This window comes from Panthera uncia, chromosome D1 (assembly GCF_023721935.1).
Source record: "Panthera uncia isolate 11264 chromosome D1, Puncia_PCG_1.0, whole genome shotgun sequence".
Lineage (NCBI taxonomy): Eukaryota > Metazoa > Chordata > Mammalia > Carnivora > Felidae > Panthera > Panthera uncia.
Genome location: NC_064808.1, coordinates 103,263,352 through 103,280,786, shown reverse-complemented (window position 1 = coordinate 103,280,786; position 17,435 = coordinate 103,263,352). Strand labels below are relative to the sequence as shown.

Genomic DNA, 17,435 nt, shown 5'->3' with positions numbered 1-17,435 from the left:
CCAGTGAATTTGGAAGCCCACAAGGTTGTTAGGGCCAGTGGGACAAAGAATCTTCAATTCCAAAGTAATTGAAAATTGAATTAGATTAGCATGGGCTCAAATGCTCAAGACATCGGTCAGTTTTAAATGTTTTCATTCAGGTCTTTCTTACACAGAGTTGGATGTTTTTTAAAATTCATTCACATTTGTTATAGATCTTGAGTTTGACCTCTTTAATTGATGGTGGATCAATTCTGAAGCATCAGCTCACTAATACAAAATTAGTCATAAATTACGGTCTTTCTTCATACTCTCTTGTGCCATCAGTCTGAGATACTGCTATGTGCTTTGCATATGATGAGTTTCTTTTATCTCTTTCCAAGGTATGCATTTTAGAAGGTCACATTTGCTCTTTGATTCACTGACCTCCTCAGGAGAAAAAAACCTTCTGGTGTTGGCTGTCCTTTCTTATAATTTCAGGAGAAAGGCTTGTGTTCTCACGATGTCTGGGATAATTCCTCAGTCTAGAGAGTGACAGACTAGATTGAATTAGCTTTGGTTCTTTCATCGCTAATTAGGTGGCAAAGCTGACCTGCCTCAGGGCACACAGACATGGACTCTGTTACCATAATTAGCTTAATGAAGGGATGCTAGCCCTGGCAAGAGATGTCTTTGCATGATCTCCAGGTTCGGAATTCACATTAGAGGTGGGCTTCTCAAGGACAGGAACGTTGCCTCATTCTCCGTGTACTCCAGATAGGTAACACAGGGTAGTTTCCAACCACATGACAGAGTCCCAGCAAACATTTGTAGAACTTACTGTGTTTCTTTGAAGGAAGTTTCTAGAAATATATTACTGCATTCTGCCCTTAGCCTTGTTTTATTCACTATTTTTATCGGTGTCTTAAATAAAGAGAGACATGCTCATCTATTTTTAAAAGGATACAGCTGGGAGAAATAAGTAATGTGATGGCTGATGAAGTAAAGCTTCAAAATTATCCCAACAGAGCAGAAAAATTGGCTATAACCAACAGGATAAAATTTAATAATGATATGTGTGTATTCTTATATATAGGTGCAAAATATCAATTACACTGTTGCCAGAAGAAGCAAATATGATTAACAATAGTTTGTGTGGAAAAAGATCGGGACCTTCTTGTTAGTCATAACTTTAGGAGGTATTAACCATTTGAGGCATTTGCTGAAAAAAATAAATAAAAAATAAAGCAATGATAGGAGATTTAATACAAATATAATGTACATAGCCAGCGAAATAATCGCACAATATTTTGTGGTCCTTGGACCACGCTCGAAGGATTTAGGTAATTCTAGTTGCTGTGTTTTGAGACACATCCCAGCAAACTATAACAGTGCTTCTCAAACTTTGATGCTCATACAAACCATCTTAGTAGGTTTGGCACGGGGTCTGAGAGTCTGCATTTATAACTAGCTCCCAGGGGATGCTGATGCCGCTAAGACACAGAACAGTTTTGGAATAGCAAGGAACCTGTGTCTTTCCAGGTGGAAGTCCACACCCAGAGGACTTAGGAACCTAAAAGACGGGCCGTGATCTTTGCTGAAACAACCGGACTGTTCAGCACAGAGAAGATTTGCATGGTAGGGACCTATTTTGTCCTTAAGTTTTGAATAGCTTTCCTATGAATAAAGAACAGACTTTTGCTTCCTTGTCACCAAAGGCAAAGGCAGAAGTGGAAGGAGTTACAGGAGGCAGATTTTGGCTAAATATAACGAAGTACATTCTAGCAGATGGAACCACTCGGTGATGGACAGCCCTGCCTCATCACCTCGACGTGTCCCTGCGTTAGGAATATGGGAGCAGGAGCCGACGATCGTCACATAGGCAGACCGAGATCATCCTTCTGCAGGAGGGAAACTGGATTTGATAAAATTTAAGATTCCCTCAAACTTAGGATGCTGTAACCCCACCCCTTATCTGTCCTCACTGGCTCGTTCCTTCTTCCTTTTGTCCCAGGCCCGTAAACTTCACTGCAGATCCTTTCTTATGAGAAACCGGGTATGAAAATGCACTAGAGAATAGAGCAGCATATAACATGCGAGTTTACATTGATAATTTTGTATTACCCCCTTAATTTCCTGTCATTTCTATGTATCTGGCTGTCAACGTAACGTGGAAGTCTCTTGGATCAAGGCAATATTCGGCGAGTGGGTGATTTCCTTCTAATGAAGACGGCAAAGGTTGTTAGAGAGTTGGCTGTGTTACAGAGCAGGTGTGGCACCTTAAGCATTTAGAAATTTAGAGTCGATTCTGACTCCTTTCAGACGGTTCTATCATAATCCACCGTGGAAGCTGAGGGATGCATTAGTTGCTGTCTCAAGATCACTTTCAACCCTAGGGTTGGAGAAAATGCAAGCATATCCTTTACAATATCGACGTAACTTTTTCTTGTTTTCTGTTGTGTCTCTAAATTGATTGGGTTAGCTCCAGCGTTGCTTAAGCTTTACATTTCAGGGTGATTTTTAGAGAATTGGCACCCTGGAACACGGTGAAGGTACTTCATTAAGCCTATTACTGGAATTGAATCAATGCTTTTATGCCCTGAGGCAGGCCTGCTGTGCCATCTATTTAGTGATGGAAGAGCCAAAGCTAATTCAATCTAGACTGTCGCCCCTGGGACTGAAAAATTGCCCTGGACGTTCTGGGCACACAAGGTCTCTCTGAGGATTCTAGCAACAGCATCAGCCCAAGAAGGTCACTGATGTCAAACCATTAAGGCCCTTGCAGCACCCCACCCCTGAAAAAAAAAAAAAACAGCTTTCAATACAACACGGTTGATGGGAACGAATGTCAACCCAAGAGGCTTCCAAGGAAAATACAGCAGAAGCAGTGTATTCAAAATAATCCGTCACTTTTCTCTTGACGTGAAGTATCTGCTAGAGTCAACTGTTCTGGATTTGAGATTCAAAGATTGGCAAAGGAGACCCCATTTCCTCCGATAGGTAGCCAGGAAACAATGCTCTATATGGGTAGATTGATACAATAGTACAGTACAGGGGGAAAAAAATCACCTTTCACTTTCAGGAATCAATTGGTATTTTAAACAACGCATATAGAAGGTAATGAGGGTAGATAATCTCATTTCATTGATGAGGACACTGAATTTCAAAGATTCTAAGTGGCTTTCTCAATGTCAGAGAGATGCTAAATAATAGAGCCAGAACTCCTTTTAACTCCTAACTTAATTTCCTTTCCATTATTTTAGAAACAATTAAATGTCATATTTTCTTGAGAACTAAAATAAGTCATTAGATTATGCCCATATATTGCTACAGTAGGAATATGTTTAAATATCTCTGCCATTAATATGTTTAATGGAGTTCTTTTGTTCTCTCCTGTAAGACGTAATTCAGACAATTCAGAAAATATGTTTTATAAATATCCATGGTAATTGAGTTCCTGCCATGTAGCCTACATTTCACAGTGCCCTCTGCATGTGCTATTATTTTTTACTCCTCACTAAAGCCTATGAAATAGGGAGAGAGCCAAAGCATAAGAGACTGTTAAAAACTGAGAACAAACTGAGGGTTGATGGGGGGTGGGAGGGAGGGCAGGGTGGGTGATGGGTATTGAGGAGGGCACCTTTTGGGATGAGCACTGGGTGTTGTATGGAAACCAATTTGACAGTAAATTTCATATATTAAAAAATAAAAAAAATAAATAAATTAAAAAAAAAAGCCTATGAAATAGACAATACTAGATCTATTTTTAAGATGAAGAAATGATTAGGAAACATTGAACAGAAGAGTGTCTCACAGTTAGCAAGTGGCAAATTTGCCCCCCCATCACGTCAACCCCCTCCACTTAGTACTGTGGATTTCAGTAACCAATTAATTTGACCAATAGTTATTGAATACATGTGTCTTCTAGTAGAACAAAAACTCAAACATGTAGCAGAAGGTCATTTGAAACAATTGACACTAATAGTGAAGTCATTATTTTCATGTTTGGCTTGGAATTTGCATCTTGTTGGATGTCATTAGTATTTTTTTTTTTTTTACCACTTTTGTACTTACAAGTACTGAGTTATAAACTTCTGAGAGTCTGGACCAAAGGATGACAAGGATGCCAGGAGGTAAAATCCATTGTGATTCCCATCTTCATTGTCCCCCTGCTTTGCATCAGGCACGGAAAGCTCATGATAAGGTTGGAGGTTGGAGGGTTGGAGGGGAAAGATGTATAACAATTACCCTCTCCTTTTGGGCATGCAGAAACCACACACTGAAAGTTGTTCGATGGTCTTGAGAAACAATTTCTCCGAGCCTCAGTCTCTTGACCTATAAAAAGAGAAGATCACCGTTATTTCTTCATTTCCTCTTGGGATTGCTCAGGACCACATGAAATGATGTCTGTAACCGGTTTTTTAAACCAATGCATATTACAAATAGAAGAAATCACATACTAGTATAAGGTATCACAGGTTTTGATTTTTTTTAAGTTTATTTATTTATTTTGAGAGAGAGAAAGAGCATGCGGGAGGGGCACAGAGAGGGGGAAAGAGAGAGAATCCCAAGCAGGCTCTGCACTGCCAGCACAGAGCCCGGTGTGGGTTTGAACCCACAAACTGCGAGGTAATGACCTGAACCGAAACCAAGAGTGGGGTGCTTAACTGACTGAGCCACCCAGGTGCCCCCATTCTGAATTTTATTGAGCATTTTCATTGACTTGACTCTGAATCACCTCCTTAACTGGCCTTCCTACATTTAAGTGCTGGTCTCAGTAGGGCTTCCTCACTAAAATGAAGGATGTGAATATAAATGAAGCAGTGGGAAAGATGAGGATTTGGGGCTAGGCCTACCAACCCATACCTGTGATATTATTATATCACAATAGCAATGTGACCCTAAGCAAGTTACTTAATTATCTTTCTCCCTCTCTGTAAATTGGGAAAATAGTACCTTCTTTGCATAAGCAGATTATGTATTTGAAGCACATAACCAAATTTAGGTCTCTTAGGATATTTACCAATTGTTAATTCGTTTCCCATAGCCGTCTAAGGAACCATTTAGTTTTTTAAAGCTGATGTAACTTGATTCATAGCTCCCTTCTCACACACAGGGTAGGTGCACTTTTAATACAGGTCTCAGTCTGGTTTCAGTGCTTCCATACATAACAAATATGACAAAAACATTTCGTGCTATTTCTAACTCCAGGGTATATACCCAAAAAGGCCACAAGTGATTCTGAGATAGACCAATTCTCATCTCTGTTTCTAAACCAAGAGGCTGATATTATGTTAATTTATGCTTTTGCCAGGGAATGGACAGAAATGATTCGTAAAAGCTTTAATGGCCAGAATATACTAACCGCAACCAAATTAGTTAAACCGTATCAATACTGTTATAATCTCCAGTTATGTTAGTCATGCGTGTGATTGATATAAATCCATGGGAAAGTTTTGAAATTTATTCCTGATTTATTCCTCCCACCACAGCCCCCTCCCCTTGAATTGATGTCAATTTTATTTTAGATGAAGTTTTTCTTTCCATTAAATACATACCACCAAAGAAAGCATTACTTTTTGAGAAGGGCTACAACCCTTAAATGCAGTAAGCATTGATGCTTTCCGATCAATGTCCCTCATAGTGCATGCAGAAAAGCAGTATAGCTCTCTGTGGGGAAGAAATCAATATATCTTAAGGAGTCCACTTTAATAAGGACAGGTAAGTTAAGGAAATGGCATAGTTTGTATTGTTGTTGCTAGGGGTTTTTTTTTTCCTTGTTTCCTATAATCAGCTGACTGATTTTTACAACGGATGTGATCATCATTCTACCCAATGAGCCCTTTTAAATTTACTGTAATTCCATAACCTCCCACCAGGCGGAGACATAGCATTAGGAACGAGCAAACTGGCTAGAAAACGCATCCAAACGAGTGGGTTTTTTTTTTTACTGGCTTCCAACATGTATAATTCCTATTTTCAGTTATGGATATTTAAATATCCTCAAGTAGAGCAATGAAAATATATATTCATAGAGAGACAAACACTGGAAATCCATGTGTCTTGAAGAGGCTCAAACCACTGCAGTGCCTCAGTGTAAGACCTAACTTCCCTATAGCTCAGTCTTCATTGTTAACATCCTATCTGCCAAAGCCCAAAAGATGGTTGCTTATAGAATGATTGGGCTCCCTAGTGAAAAATATGACATCTAAATAAACTCTTGCCCTTTATCATTTTCGCTAGATCCTACTCTTTATTTAGGGTCGTAACAAATCTTACTTCCAATATAATCTTCCCTGATAACATTCACATTTTCTGTCTCCTTATTTGGCATTTTATAAGAGGTATTGTGTACCTGGGAAATGACACAGAAAAGCAATTAAAAATTCATCTTTGAAGTAAGATATACCTACCTTTCAACCCTAATTTTGACGGTCAGTAGTCCTGTGAAAGGAAGATAATGATATCTATTACCAAGATGGTTGTGAGTATTTAAAAACTGAATGCAGGTGAAATATTTAGCAGAGTGCCTAGAAATAATGGAAGCACTAAGTAAATAGAAATCAGTATTATATAATGCAAATTTAATTACATGACACAGGTTGTACCTTTTTCTCTGTACATGATGTCTCTGCTAAAGAGAAAGGAAGATTTCTGCTGCAAAGCTTTGCTATATGTTGCATAATAGCTTGATGGCTCTCAACTAACATGATATAAAGTCTGATGAATAGGTTTTTTAAAAAACAGTTGAGGGGCGCCTGGGTGGCTCAGTCGGTTGAATGTCCGACTTCGGCTCAGGTCATGATCTCGTGGTTTGTGAGTTCAAGCCCCGCGTCGGGCTCTGTGCTGATAGCTCAGAGCCTGGAGCCTGCTTCGGATTCTGTGTCCCCCCTCTCTCTCTGCCCCTCCCCCACTCATGCTCTGTCTCTCTCTGTCTCAGAAATAAACATTAAAAAAAATTTAAAAAAAAAAAAAAAACAGTTGAATGATTATTGAATGGAGAGGAACCTGACTTGGCATGTCTTTCAAAAACAACTAAAAGCATTTAGCTGACTGTTACTTCAATAAGTTAACAGTATAACGTAGCTACCCCAAACATTAGAGATGTTATAAACGTTTCATTGTCTTCCACTCTCTGCTTATCTTTTAAGTTGTTTTCTCTTGTCCGGGCAGTTTAAACTCATTCACCTCATCAACAGGTGGTATTCCTAATGTCAGAAGAAGTAGTTATAACACATCATATACAGTAGCAGTACAGACTAGCTAGCTGTCTCTCAAACTCAATTTCTCCCATTCCTAGGTACACTTCTTTGCGACTGGGTGTGACCGTGTGGTTTTATGACCCAAAGTATGCACACTGCTTCAGGCTAGGTCTGTAAAAATGCCCATATGCCCCATGCTCTTTTTTTCCCCCAGCTTGATGTAGTAAGCCTATTGACCCTTGAGGTCAGGTTTTGAAAATAGTCCGGAACTATAGGAAGCAATAAGTCTGGCACCCTAAATCAGTGCTTGGAAGAGAGTCACCCATCAATCAGGAAAGTCCACTTTAAACTCCTGTCAGTAAGACATAAACTTCCATTGTGTTTAATCGTTCATCATCTTTTGATTTGCTTGCTACAAGAGCTAGCAGACCGTAAACACTTCAGCTGGTCCACATATGCCTATAATGTTTGTTTGGATTAGGGAGTCATATTTTAAGGAAGGTACTGACAAGTTTGAAAAGTTTTCAAAACAAGATACCAAGTTAAATAAGAACTTACAAATCAATCAGAGAGCTTTTCCTTTTCCTTTTTGTTTTTTAAGTTTGTTTATTTAAGCAATCTCTACCCCCAACCTGGGCTCGAACTCCTAACCCTAACATCAAGAGCTGCATGCTCTACCAATTGAACCAGGTGCCCCTGGAGAGCCTTTTCAAACTGCATGCTTTTTAAAAATTCCCAGGTGATTCTGATGTGTATTCTGTGCTAAAAATCACTAGTTGAGAACCCTGGCATGGGGAGAATGATCAAATGAGTTGGGGATGGTTTTCCTAGAAAATAGAAATGCGATGATAGCGGTCTTCATGTATCTGAAGGGCTAACATGAGAAAGATTGACATTAACACCGGGAAGAAAGATTTATGCTTCTACTGGAAGATACTGATCAGAATCAATGGTCAGAAGTTACAAGAAGGAAGATTTTGGTTCAGTCAAAGGAAAATATTATAATAATTATAGTTTTTTTTTTTTTTAAATGAAGCACTTGCTTTTAAAGCAGCGGGTTCTCCCATTCTTGTAATATCCAAGCAGAGATGATATGGAAGTATCATTACTATAATGTTCTTTGCAATCACTATTTCATTTAGACTCATAACCATTATGTGGGACAGGCTCCCTTTTTATACATGAGGAAACTGAAACCTGTAGTCATTAAACTGTCTGCCTCGTCACAGGGCCAGAAAACAACACAGGGGAAATATTAATCCCTGTCTTCAGACTCAGAAACTAGTTCTTTTTCCCACTGACCATATATATGTGAGCAGTCCCTCTCAGACATAAGATTCTGTGAAAAAGTTGGGGATTTGTTTTTTTTGTGTTTTTGTTTTTGTTTTTGTTTTTTAGAGAGAGAAAGAATGAGAGTGAGTGGGAGGCAGAGGGAGAGGGGAAGAGAGAGAATCTTAAGCAGGCTCCATGCCTAGTGCAGGGCCCAACTTGGGGCTCGATCTCACCCTGTGAAATCATGACCTGAGTCAAAACCAAAAGGCAGATACTCAACTGACGGAGTCACCCAGGCACCCCAGTTTGGGATCTCTTTAACGGCAGGGTTGTTATCTTTTCCTTGTTTTTATTTACATTTTCACTTTGCTAAGCACATGGTATGTGCTTCTAAATACATATTTAGCTGAATTTAATACCATTCTTCTAAAATAAAAATGTCCTAAAAAGTAGGTCTTTCTACTCTGTTTTCACATGTAGGGGAGCAAATATTGCCCTCCTAAGATATGCATCTTTGGCCTATTGATTATTCTAAGCTGGTCATTTTTAAGAAACAGCAGACACAGGAGGAACTCTCAAAACCCAGTAGAAGTTACCTTTTTGTAAGAGATATTTACATGTTAAGAAAAATTTCCATTTGTAAGGTATCTCCCTCAGTACCAGAAGAGGGAGATGACTCTAAGTCTCTAGAAACTATTATCAGTGGAGAAAGCATGGCCTTAAATCTACATTAACAACCTTATTCTTGCTTACTACACTTGTCCTGGTAACCTCCCATAAGGGACTCCCAACCCCCAACATCTTTTAGCTGGAGATGGTATTTAAGGTTACAGTTTCAGCCGTTTCTGGGACTTATTTCTGGGTCTGTCCGAGAAAAACTATATATACAGGAGGTATATGTGTTATTAAACTTTTGTTTGATTTTCTACCGTCAGATTGTCTCATAGCACGTTAATTTTTGGTCCAGGTGGAAGAACCTTAAAAGGCGGAGTAAAATTCTTCCTCCCTAATGCACACATAACCACTGCCATCATAAATAACGTTGTGCACTATAGAAGCAATACAAAGAACATGGCCCGTGCCTTCCAGAGAAAACACAAAAGCAAGAGTTAGATACTTGAGTCACTAGTAACTGCAAATATATTTGAATCACACTCAGCAATTACAGTAAGTTTTCAATGCTGGTCTGTCGTGTAGAGTGCACTGGAATAGATTCATGCAGATCTCAGCTCTGCCTTGAGCACTTGGCCAAATCACTTAACCTTTCCATGCTTCTGTGTCCTCATCTAGGAGTCAGGCAATGATTTCCCAGTGGCTGATGACACCACAAACAGTAAGGCCAGACTTTATATGCCTTCTGAATCTGATGAAGCCTCTGTATCAGACCACCAATTTTCATTAAAGACAGGCACATATCCTAAGAAATAAGGGATGCAATTACCAAAACCAGACTACAGGAGACTTTACAGGATTAGCATCCCAGTTTCTTTTTTAAAACACTTCAAAAGATAAGAGATGGACAGGATACATAGAAAAGACATAAATGGCATAACAACCAATTGCGATCTTATTCTGATCTCAATTTCAAATTGTAGGACAAAAAAAAAAAAAAATACCTGAAGCAAAAGAATGTAAATGGTGTGATTCTATCTATATAAAGTCTGAAAATAAACAAGACTAATCTGTGCTCCTAGAAGTCACTGTAACATTTTGTTTCTTTATCTTTGCTCTCATTCTGTGGGTACGTTCAGATGAGATTTAGTGACTTGTGGAGTGAAAGTGTGTGCACTTTTCCATATGTGATCATTCAATAAAAAGTGTTTTAAATGACATTAAGTCTGAGTCCCATAAAGGTAAATCTTAAGAAAGTTAATGAAAACAAATTATCAACTTCCTTTTAGGTTTGTCGAGGAAGGCTTCATGGAATGATGGAATTGTTTGAAATCATTGAAAAACAGAAGAATCTTGCTCAGTAAAGCTGGATGCAAAGGGCATAAGATTTCTATCGTATGTGAAAGCAGACATAAAGGCCAGGAAGTTGGGAAAATGAAGAAAAAGTAAATTTCAAGGGATATACGCACCAAGAAGGGAGGAATCAAAAATATAGTCTGTATCAACCTGGAAACTGAAGACAAAAACTGAAATTATCTATAATTATATCCATATCCATAGAGACATTATGCAAAATAATCTTATGTTACATAGGCACCGTTGCTGCCGTGGAATAAGCTGTATTTTAAAGACGTGGTGACTTTAAGTGGCTCTCACAAGGACATTGGCTGCAATGGAGCATTAAAACATCTGTGATCTTCTGGCTCTGCCCCTGTGTCTGTTTCATAAACTGGCCTTGTCGAGATGAAAAATGTCATGCCATCCACAACCTGAAGAGGCATGTCTGCAAAAGGACAATAGGAACAGAGTCTGTCACTTCCCCTCATTAGATATACAGACGGATTATTTCTAGTACTTCTGGCCAGATTGTTTTGTTTCAACTCTACCTGTGACTGAGCTATGGGTGCTGCTGAAAATTTTACACCCATAATACAAGCATTCCCCCTCACGCAACAAGTCAGCACACAGTTTATGGCAGATATTAATTACGGCGGTTTTCCTTTGTCATTGTACCTCTCTTTGACGTAAGTAAAGCCAGTGACTCAGAATTCTGGGCCCACATCATGGGGATGTGGCAGCACTAACAGAAAAATGAACAAGCCCGGAGATGGGAAAAATCTGTAAGAGGACTGATTTAAACAGGAGAAGCCATCTGTCACCAAAGACCTTTCTGCCCCCAGGCCCGCTGATATCAGTCAGAAAACAAGGTCACAAGGCTCCAGGACCAAGGTGAGTGAGACAATCATCAGGGTACAGAGTTTGCCAAAACTTCCGTGACAGAAACTCTCAGACTAGTCCTCAATAATTGAAATGGTCATGGGGCACCTGGGTGGCTCAGTCAGTTGGGCATCCGACTTCGGCTCAGGTCACGATCTCACAGTTCGTGAGTTTGAGCCCCACACGGGGCTCTGCGCTGACAGCTCAGAACCTGGAGCCTGCTGTCTCCCTTTCTCTCTAACGGTCCCCCACTTGAGCTCTGTCTCTCTCTCTCTCTCTTTCAAAAATAAATAATAAACATTAAAATGTTTTTAAAAGTATTAGAATAGTCACCTTTCACACTGAAATACTCACCTTGAAAGAAAACACATTTTCAGAGGAAGGGGGAGGAAGAGAGGAATGAGGAGTTCGTGTTTAATGGGGACAGAGTTCCTGTTGGGGAAGGTGAGAAAGTTCTGGAGACAGATGGTGGTGATTGCACAACTATGTGTTTGTAGTTGATGCCACTGAACTGTGTGCTTCAAACTGGTTAAAATGGTAAATTTTATGGCATGCATATTTTGCCACAGTAAAGAAAATTACAAAAAGAATCGTGAAACAAGAAATTGGCAGGTCATCAGGCCGATTTTTAAGAAGTCAGGAAGAAGTCAGGCTCCAGAATCAGACTGCCGGTTTCAAATCTGGGCTTCTAACCTCCAGCCTTCATAGCCCCGGGACATTAGGCAGATCACATAGTTGCGCAGGTTCAGTTTCCTCATCTGTAACACGGTTTCATTATAGCATATAATTTGTCGGATTGCTGAGAGGAGTAAGTGAGGTAATCCACATCAACTTCCAGGTACAAAACAAGTGCTCAGAATCCCTTAACTATCATGTCAGCATTATTCCTACGTTGTCCTTCTTGTTGACAAGTAAACCACTACCCCGTGAGAGGCTTCCAGAAAGCCCTCAGGAGCTGGGAGTGTGACCACTACACATGTAAATCAACGGGAAATTTATTAAATGCCTGTTATAACGCAATGCTCTGCTAAGTACTGGGGAAATGAGAGCAAACCAAAAACACACCCTATGCTCTGAAGAAGCTTACAGTCTCACCGGGGAGACGAAGCCTTTACACGAAGCATTTCAACATTGCCGAGCAGGGAGTGCTGTCCCAGCCTTCCTCTGGGGTCACACCCGAGCAGACAGAAAGCCCTTTCATGAGTGGCCCACGGGGGCCACCCCTGGGCTCTGAAGGGTCCATTCTGCTGGACCCTCACAGTCTTCTGGCTGGACTAAAAGTTAAATTTACATGAGACATATTAACAGGAGAAAAAGTAAAATTTTATGATGTGTACACAGGGAAGGCCCGATTGTGACATTGAGACCTGAGGAAATGACCAAGGCAGGTCATTGTCCTACATTTGAGACAAAGAGACCATAACTCTGTGAGGATCTGATAGGACAAAAACAACACAAGACAAAACTTTGGGCATTTGGATTAGTAAGGAATTCTAAACAGAATTTGGGTTGTGGTAGTAAATTAGTAAAAAGTAACAAGGGTGCATTGTTTGTACGGCTCTCAATTTCCCATTTCTGGTGAAAAGGTTGTCTCCTCACCTCCTGGTAAAGAGAAAGTACCTGTTACATGGGAGTTTAATTTCCTGCTTTCAGGGGGACACAGGGGCCTCAGTGTTCGTGCACAGACTGTCTCTTAAGTAACTTTGATTCAAAATACTCAACATGCCAGCATGGCACGCTTTGGGACGGCTGCCTTGGTCCCCGCAGCCCACATCCGACGTCACCTCTTGCAAGTGCCCGAACCTCTCTGAGCCTCAGTTTCCCTGTAACTCAGATGGTGCTCAGATGGTGCTTTTGACAAAATTAATGAGAATTTAGGACAGGACTTAGCACAGATTAAGCCTTCAATACATATTACCTTATTTAATCAACAATCCAATGAGGCTTCCGTGTATTCTCTATCTAGGGCAAGAAGGGTGAAGTGAGTCAGTCAGAGTGCAGCTAGGACATGGCAGAGCCGGGATCCCAACCCCAGAGCAGCAGCCTCGGAAGCCTGTGGCCTTTCAACGGTACCATAGCTTCCCGTGTGGTGTTAGTGCCACAGCGTTCTAAGAGTAATTCCTGCAGCAGCTTACGTGGTGGTTAAGGTAACGTCAGTAGAGTAATAGAAAACGCTTTGTGAACGAGAGAAAGGTAGGATGTTATTCAAATCAGTTTTTGTCAGCGAGAGACAAATTTTGTCAGCGAGAGAAAGGTGGGATGTTATTCAAATCAGTATGTAATTGGGGATTAGCTGCCAGTCGGTTTAAACACTTAGCATGCCTCACATCCTTTCATCTTTACACCAACTCTGAGACATGTGTTATTAAGCCCATTTCACAGATGGTTAAACTGAAGCCTAGGGCGACCTAAAGACTTGTGGAATGTCACGAGGTTAGTAAGAGGAAGGGTTGGGATTCGAACTCAGTTCTGTCTGCTGTGAAAACCACTGTCCTGAATCAAAGAGAAGAGCTGTCTAGATGAGGGGGAAACCATGAACTCCTCACCAATTTGTCGGACGAATAGCAGAGGCTGGGTCTGAAATAAGCAGAGCGAGCTCAGGAGTGTGGGTGGAACGCAGATAGAACACAGGTGGAGAGGAGACCAGGTAAACAGGACAGAAATGGGAAGCGAGAGTTCGGGCAGATGGAGAAGTGACAACCTAGGCATGACGAGCCTTTGTGTAGAGGAGCCTTTCACTGTCATCTTCCCTTTCTCCCTATGAGCCTGGGCAGGATGGTCCCTATTTTCAGACCTATTTCTTTTTTTCTAAGAATCCAATTGAACTTCTGTGACTAACTCCTGCCAGATAATGAATATCTGGGGTGATCCAGGAAGAGTTCATTCACCTCATCAAAGGAAATGGCTTCATCCTAAATCAAAATTGAACCTGACTCACTATAGAATCAATAATGGGCATGGCCAAAGCCATAATCATGTCCTTGAAGGCCAGAATCCCTGACACCACCCATTAACAGGACACTAGGGCAAAAGTTCAGGGATTTTACTAAGAGCCACTTTGAGAATATGCTTAAATAAAAGCCTCTATGAATATGTGATCTCATCTTTATAGACATAAGGCCTTTGAGAGAAAGTGAATAGCTTTTGAATACATTTAATTTTAATTAAATTGAATACCTAAATACAATTTATTGTAGAGTACAGGAAACATATGTATTTAAATGGAAATATTTGGAGATTTCTACTTTTTGGAAGAGCAAGTTATTAACCACTTATCTACAAGTCCTTCAAAGAAAAATCTTCCATTTGGCTAAGCTGTTTCAAAGGTTAGTCTCTGAACACACTTGAGGAGAAAGCAAAGTCCCCTCTTCTCATCCTGATACTGAGTAGTAAGACAGGCTCCCTCCAGGGACTGCTGGACATTTGACCTCAGAAGTAGACCATATTCTTCAGGTGAATTCAAAAGGAAGTGGTGAGTGAGTGCCAGAGGGCTTTTATTTTTTTCCCAGACTTAGTCTTATTCCCCTGCAGGAACCGCCCCAGGAAAACCCCCAGTCTCCAGAAGATATATCCCTCTACTGGATCTATCTCAGAGATCCCAGTTGTTAAATATCATCAGACAACTAGCCCTTTCCATACTGGCACATAAAAGATTGCCCCCTGTATAAGGACAAGCGACCCAGATGATTACCAGTGCTGAGAGGGTCAAAGCTTCCTTTGCCCACCCACGTGGTTGCCTTCAAAACAGTCAAATAATGTGTCCACCTGTTTCTTAGTTGTCTCTTCTGAGCAGTACATTAAAATAATGGACTTGCTGATAAAGGCACAGATCCAGAAGATCTGAATTGTGAATCCAGGGCTTTCTAAGTCTATCCAGTGTGATTACAGGACTTCAGGTCAGTAGGACCAGGCAGGAGCAATTCAGAGTTTTGGGTTTTGGGTCTAGAATTGTTTGGTTCTACAGTATGATCACAAAGCAAACTGTTGTTCAATGAAACCCTTGTTTTTCCTACCACTGTAAAGTTCTGTTATATAAGTTGAGGTTCTGCTCTTGGAATCTTGAATACATGTCTTTGTATATGTTGGTTAAGTACATAAGCTAAATAACATAACATAACAAATGTTCCTTTTAGGAGACTTTTCTACATCATATGAATTGGCTGAGGCATCTTTAAATGTAATTTCAGTGGTATTTAAACTAAAGATGGTTATCTTTTCTTAGTTAATATCCCTGAGGCAAACATGAGCATTCTTCATATGTCCAAAAACCTCTTAACTATGCTCAAAGTTGGGTCATCATATATTTTTTAAAGAGTAACCACAATCTGTCCTATCCTGAGCCTATTCTGTACTTACATAACTGTTCTCAAACAATGCACCACACTGTACTGGGCATGAAATGTGTGTAAGAGAATATTGCTTTGGATATGCCATTAGTACCTAGGACCAAAACACAAAGACTGACCAAATAGGTTAGGTCTATGAATTTGGGCTTCAGTATTGTCCTAATCAATGTCATCAACATTGAAAACTATGTATGAAACATATACATAAATGTGTGTGTATGGATGGATGGATGCATGTACAGTATGAAACCAAATTGTCAGTACAACCCATTTTTTTCATAGTGAGTTGAATCTTAGATACTTTGAAGAACCCCAATTTTTCAAAATCAAGAGGTATTTTTTTTCAAAAGTTGTTTTAAAAGTATGCAGAGGAAAAAATGTTTGATAAAATCAGGAACCCTAATGTGAGAATTTGTTCATTCATTGCATGCCTATTACATGCCCAAACTACACTGCATGCTAGGAATATAAGATAAATGTGCTGCCCCTATTCTTGACGAGCTCTAAGACTAGATACACACACATCCCACACAGGCTGGTAGGTCCTAACACACAGTTATGGAGGAGCTATTCACTGGGAATGTGGAAGAAAAAGAAGAGGAGTAAACCACAGTGGGTTAGGAAGACATCTCAAACTGGTCTGGCATCATCAAAGTATATAGAAATGAATTATACCCTAACCAGAGGATGGCCCTGGAAATCAGAGAACACAGTGCATTGGCCAGAATGGTGAAGGAGCCTTGGAAATGTGTAAAGCCAGCACCTTCATGTTAGTACTCAGGCATGAAGAGGTTAACTCATTCAAGTTTATCTGAGTTAGAAATTTGGAGCATGTAGATGAGGTTCACCAAGAAATACAAGCAAATACATTTAACTGAGTTTAGGAGAGCCTTCACATTGGTATTTTATAAACAGGTCTGTCCACTACAGAGGGATCAAAGGCAAGAAAGAAGTAAGTCCAAAAGAGATCTTTCCTAACTAAAGAGACCTTGAGTCCCAAAGTACCAAAATCAAGGGCTGAGACTTGGCCCTGTGTCATCTATGTCTATGGTAAATTCAGGGTCTCCAGGGCTCTCACAAGGAAAACCGAAGTTAATGGATAAAAACAATATACATTTAGCCAAAAAAATGTATGTGGATCATTCAATTTTGCCTCAAACTATATAATCCCTAAAACACATTCATCAAAATTTAGCAATTAGCTTAGCTAATAAAAAGGTTAGTCTTTTTGGGGAGCCTGGGTGGTTCAGTCGGTTAAGCATCAGACTTCAGCTCAGGTCATGATCTTGCGGTCTGTGAGTTTGAGCCCTGCATTGGGTTCTGTGCTGACAGCTCAGAGCCTGGAGCCCGCTTCAGATTCTGTGTCCCCCTCTCTCTCTGCCCCTCCCCTGCTCATGTTCTGTCTCTCTCTCTCTCTCTCTCTCTCTCTCTCTCTCTCTCTGTCTCTCTCAAAAATTAAAAAAAAAACATAAAAAATTTAAAAAGGTTAGTCTTTTTAAACAATATTTTTTAAAGTTTATTTATTTGAGAGAGAGAGAGACAGACAGACAGAGCAGGGGAGGGACAGAGAGAGAGGGAGAGAGAATCCCAAACAGGGATTCTCTGACAGTGCAGAGACTGATGTGGGGCTCAATCCTAGGAACCTTGAGATCATTACCTGAGCTGAGATAAAGAGTCAGATGCTTAACCGACTGAGCCACCCAGGTGCCCCTAAACAATATTATTTAGTTATATGATTGTGTTCATTCATAACTTGTGGTAGATTGTTTTTAAAAGAGCTTGTCTTCATATATATATATGTATATATATATATATATATATATATATA

At 40.1% G+C, this 17,435-nt stretch overlaps 1 long non-coding RNA gene across 1 annotated transcript in view; it reads left to right on the top strand.

Annotated features, from left to right (window-relative positions):
- LOC125910171 (uncharacterized) overlaps positions 1–17,435 on the top strand; it is a 372,309-nt gene that overhangs the window by 353,566 nt on the left and 1,308 nt on the right. Inside the window, exon 6 of the long non-coding RNA XR_007453875.1 lies at positions 10,334–11,273. This is a non-coding gene — a long non-coding RNA (uncharacterized LOC125910171). The remainder of the gene's footprint in view (positions 1–10,333; positions 11,274–17,435) is intronic.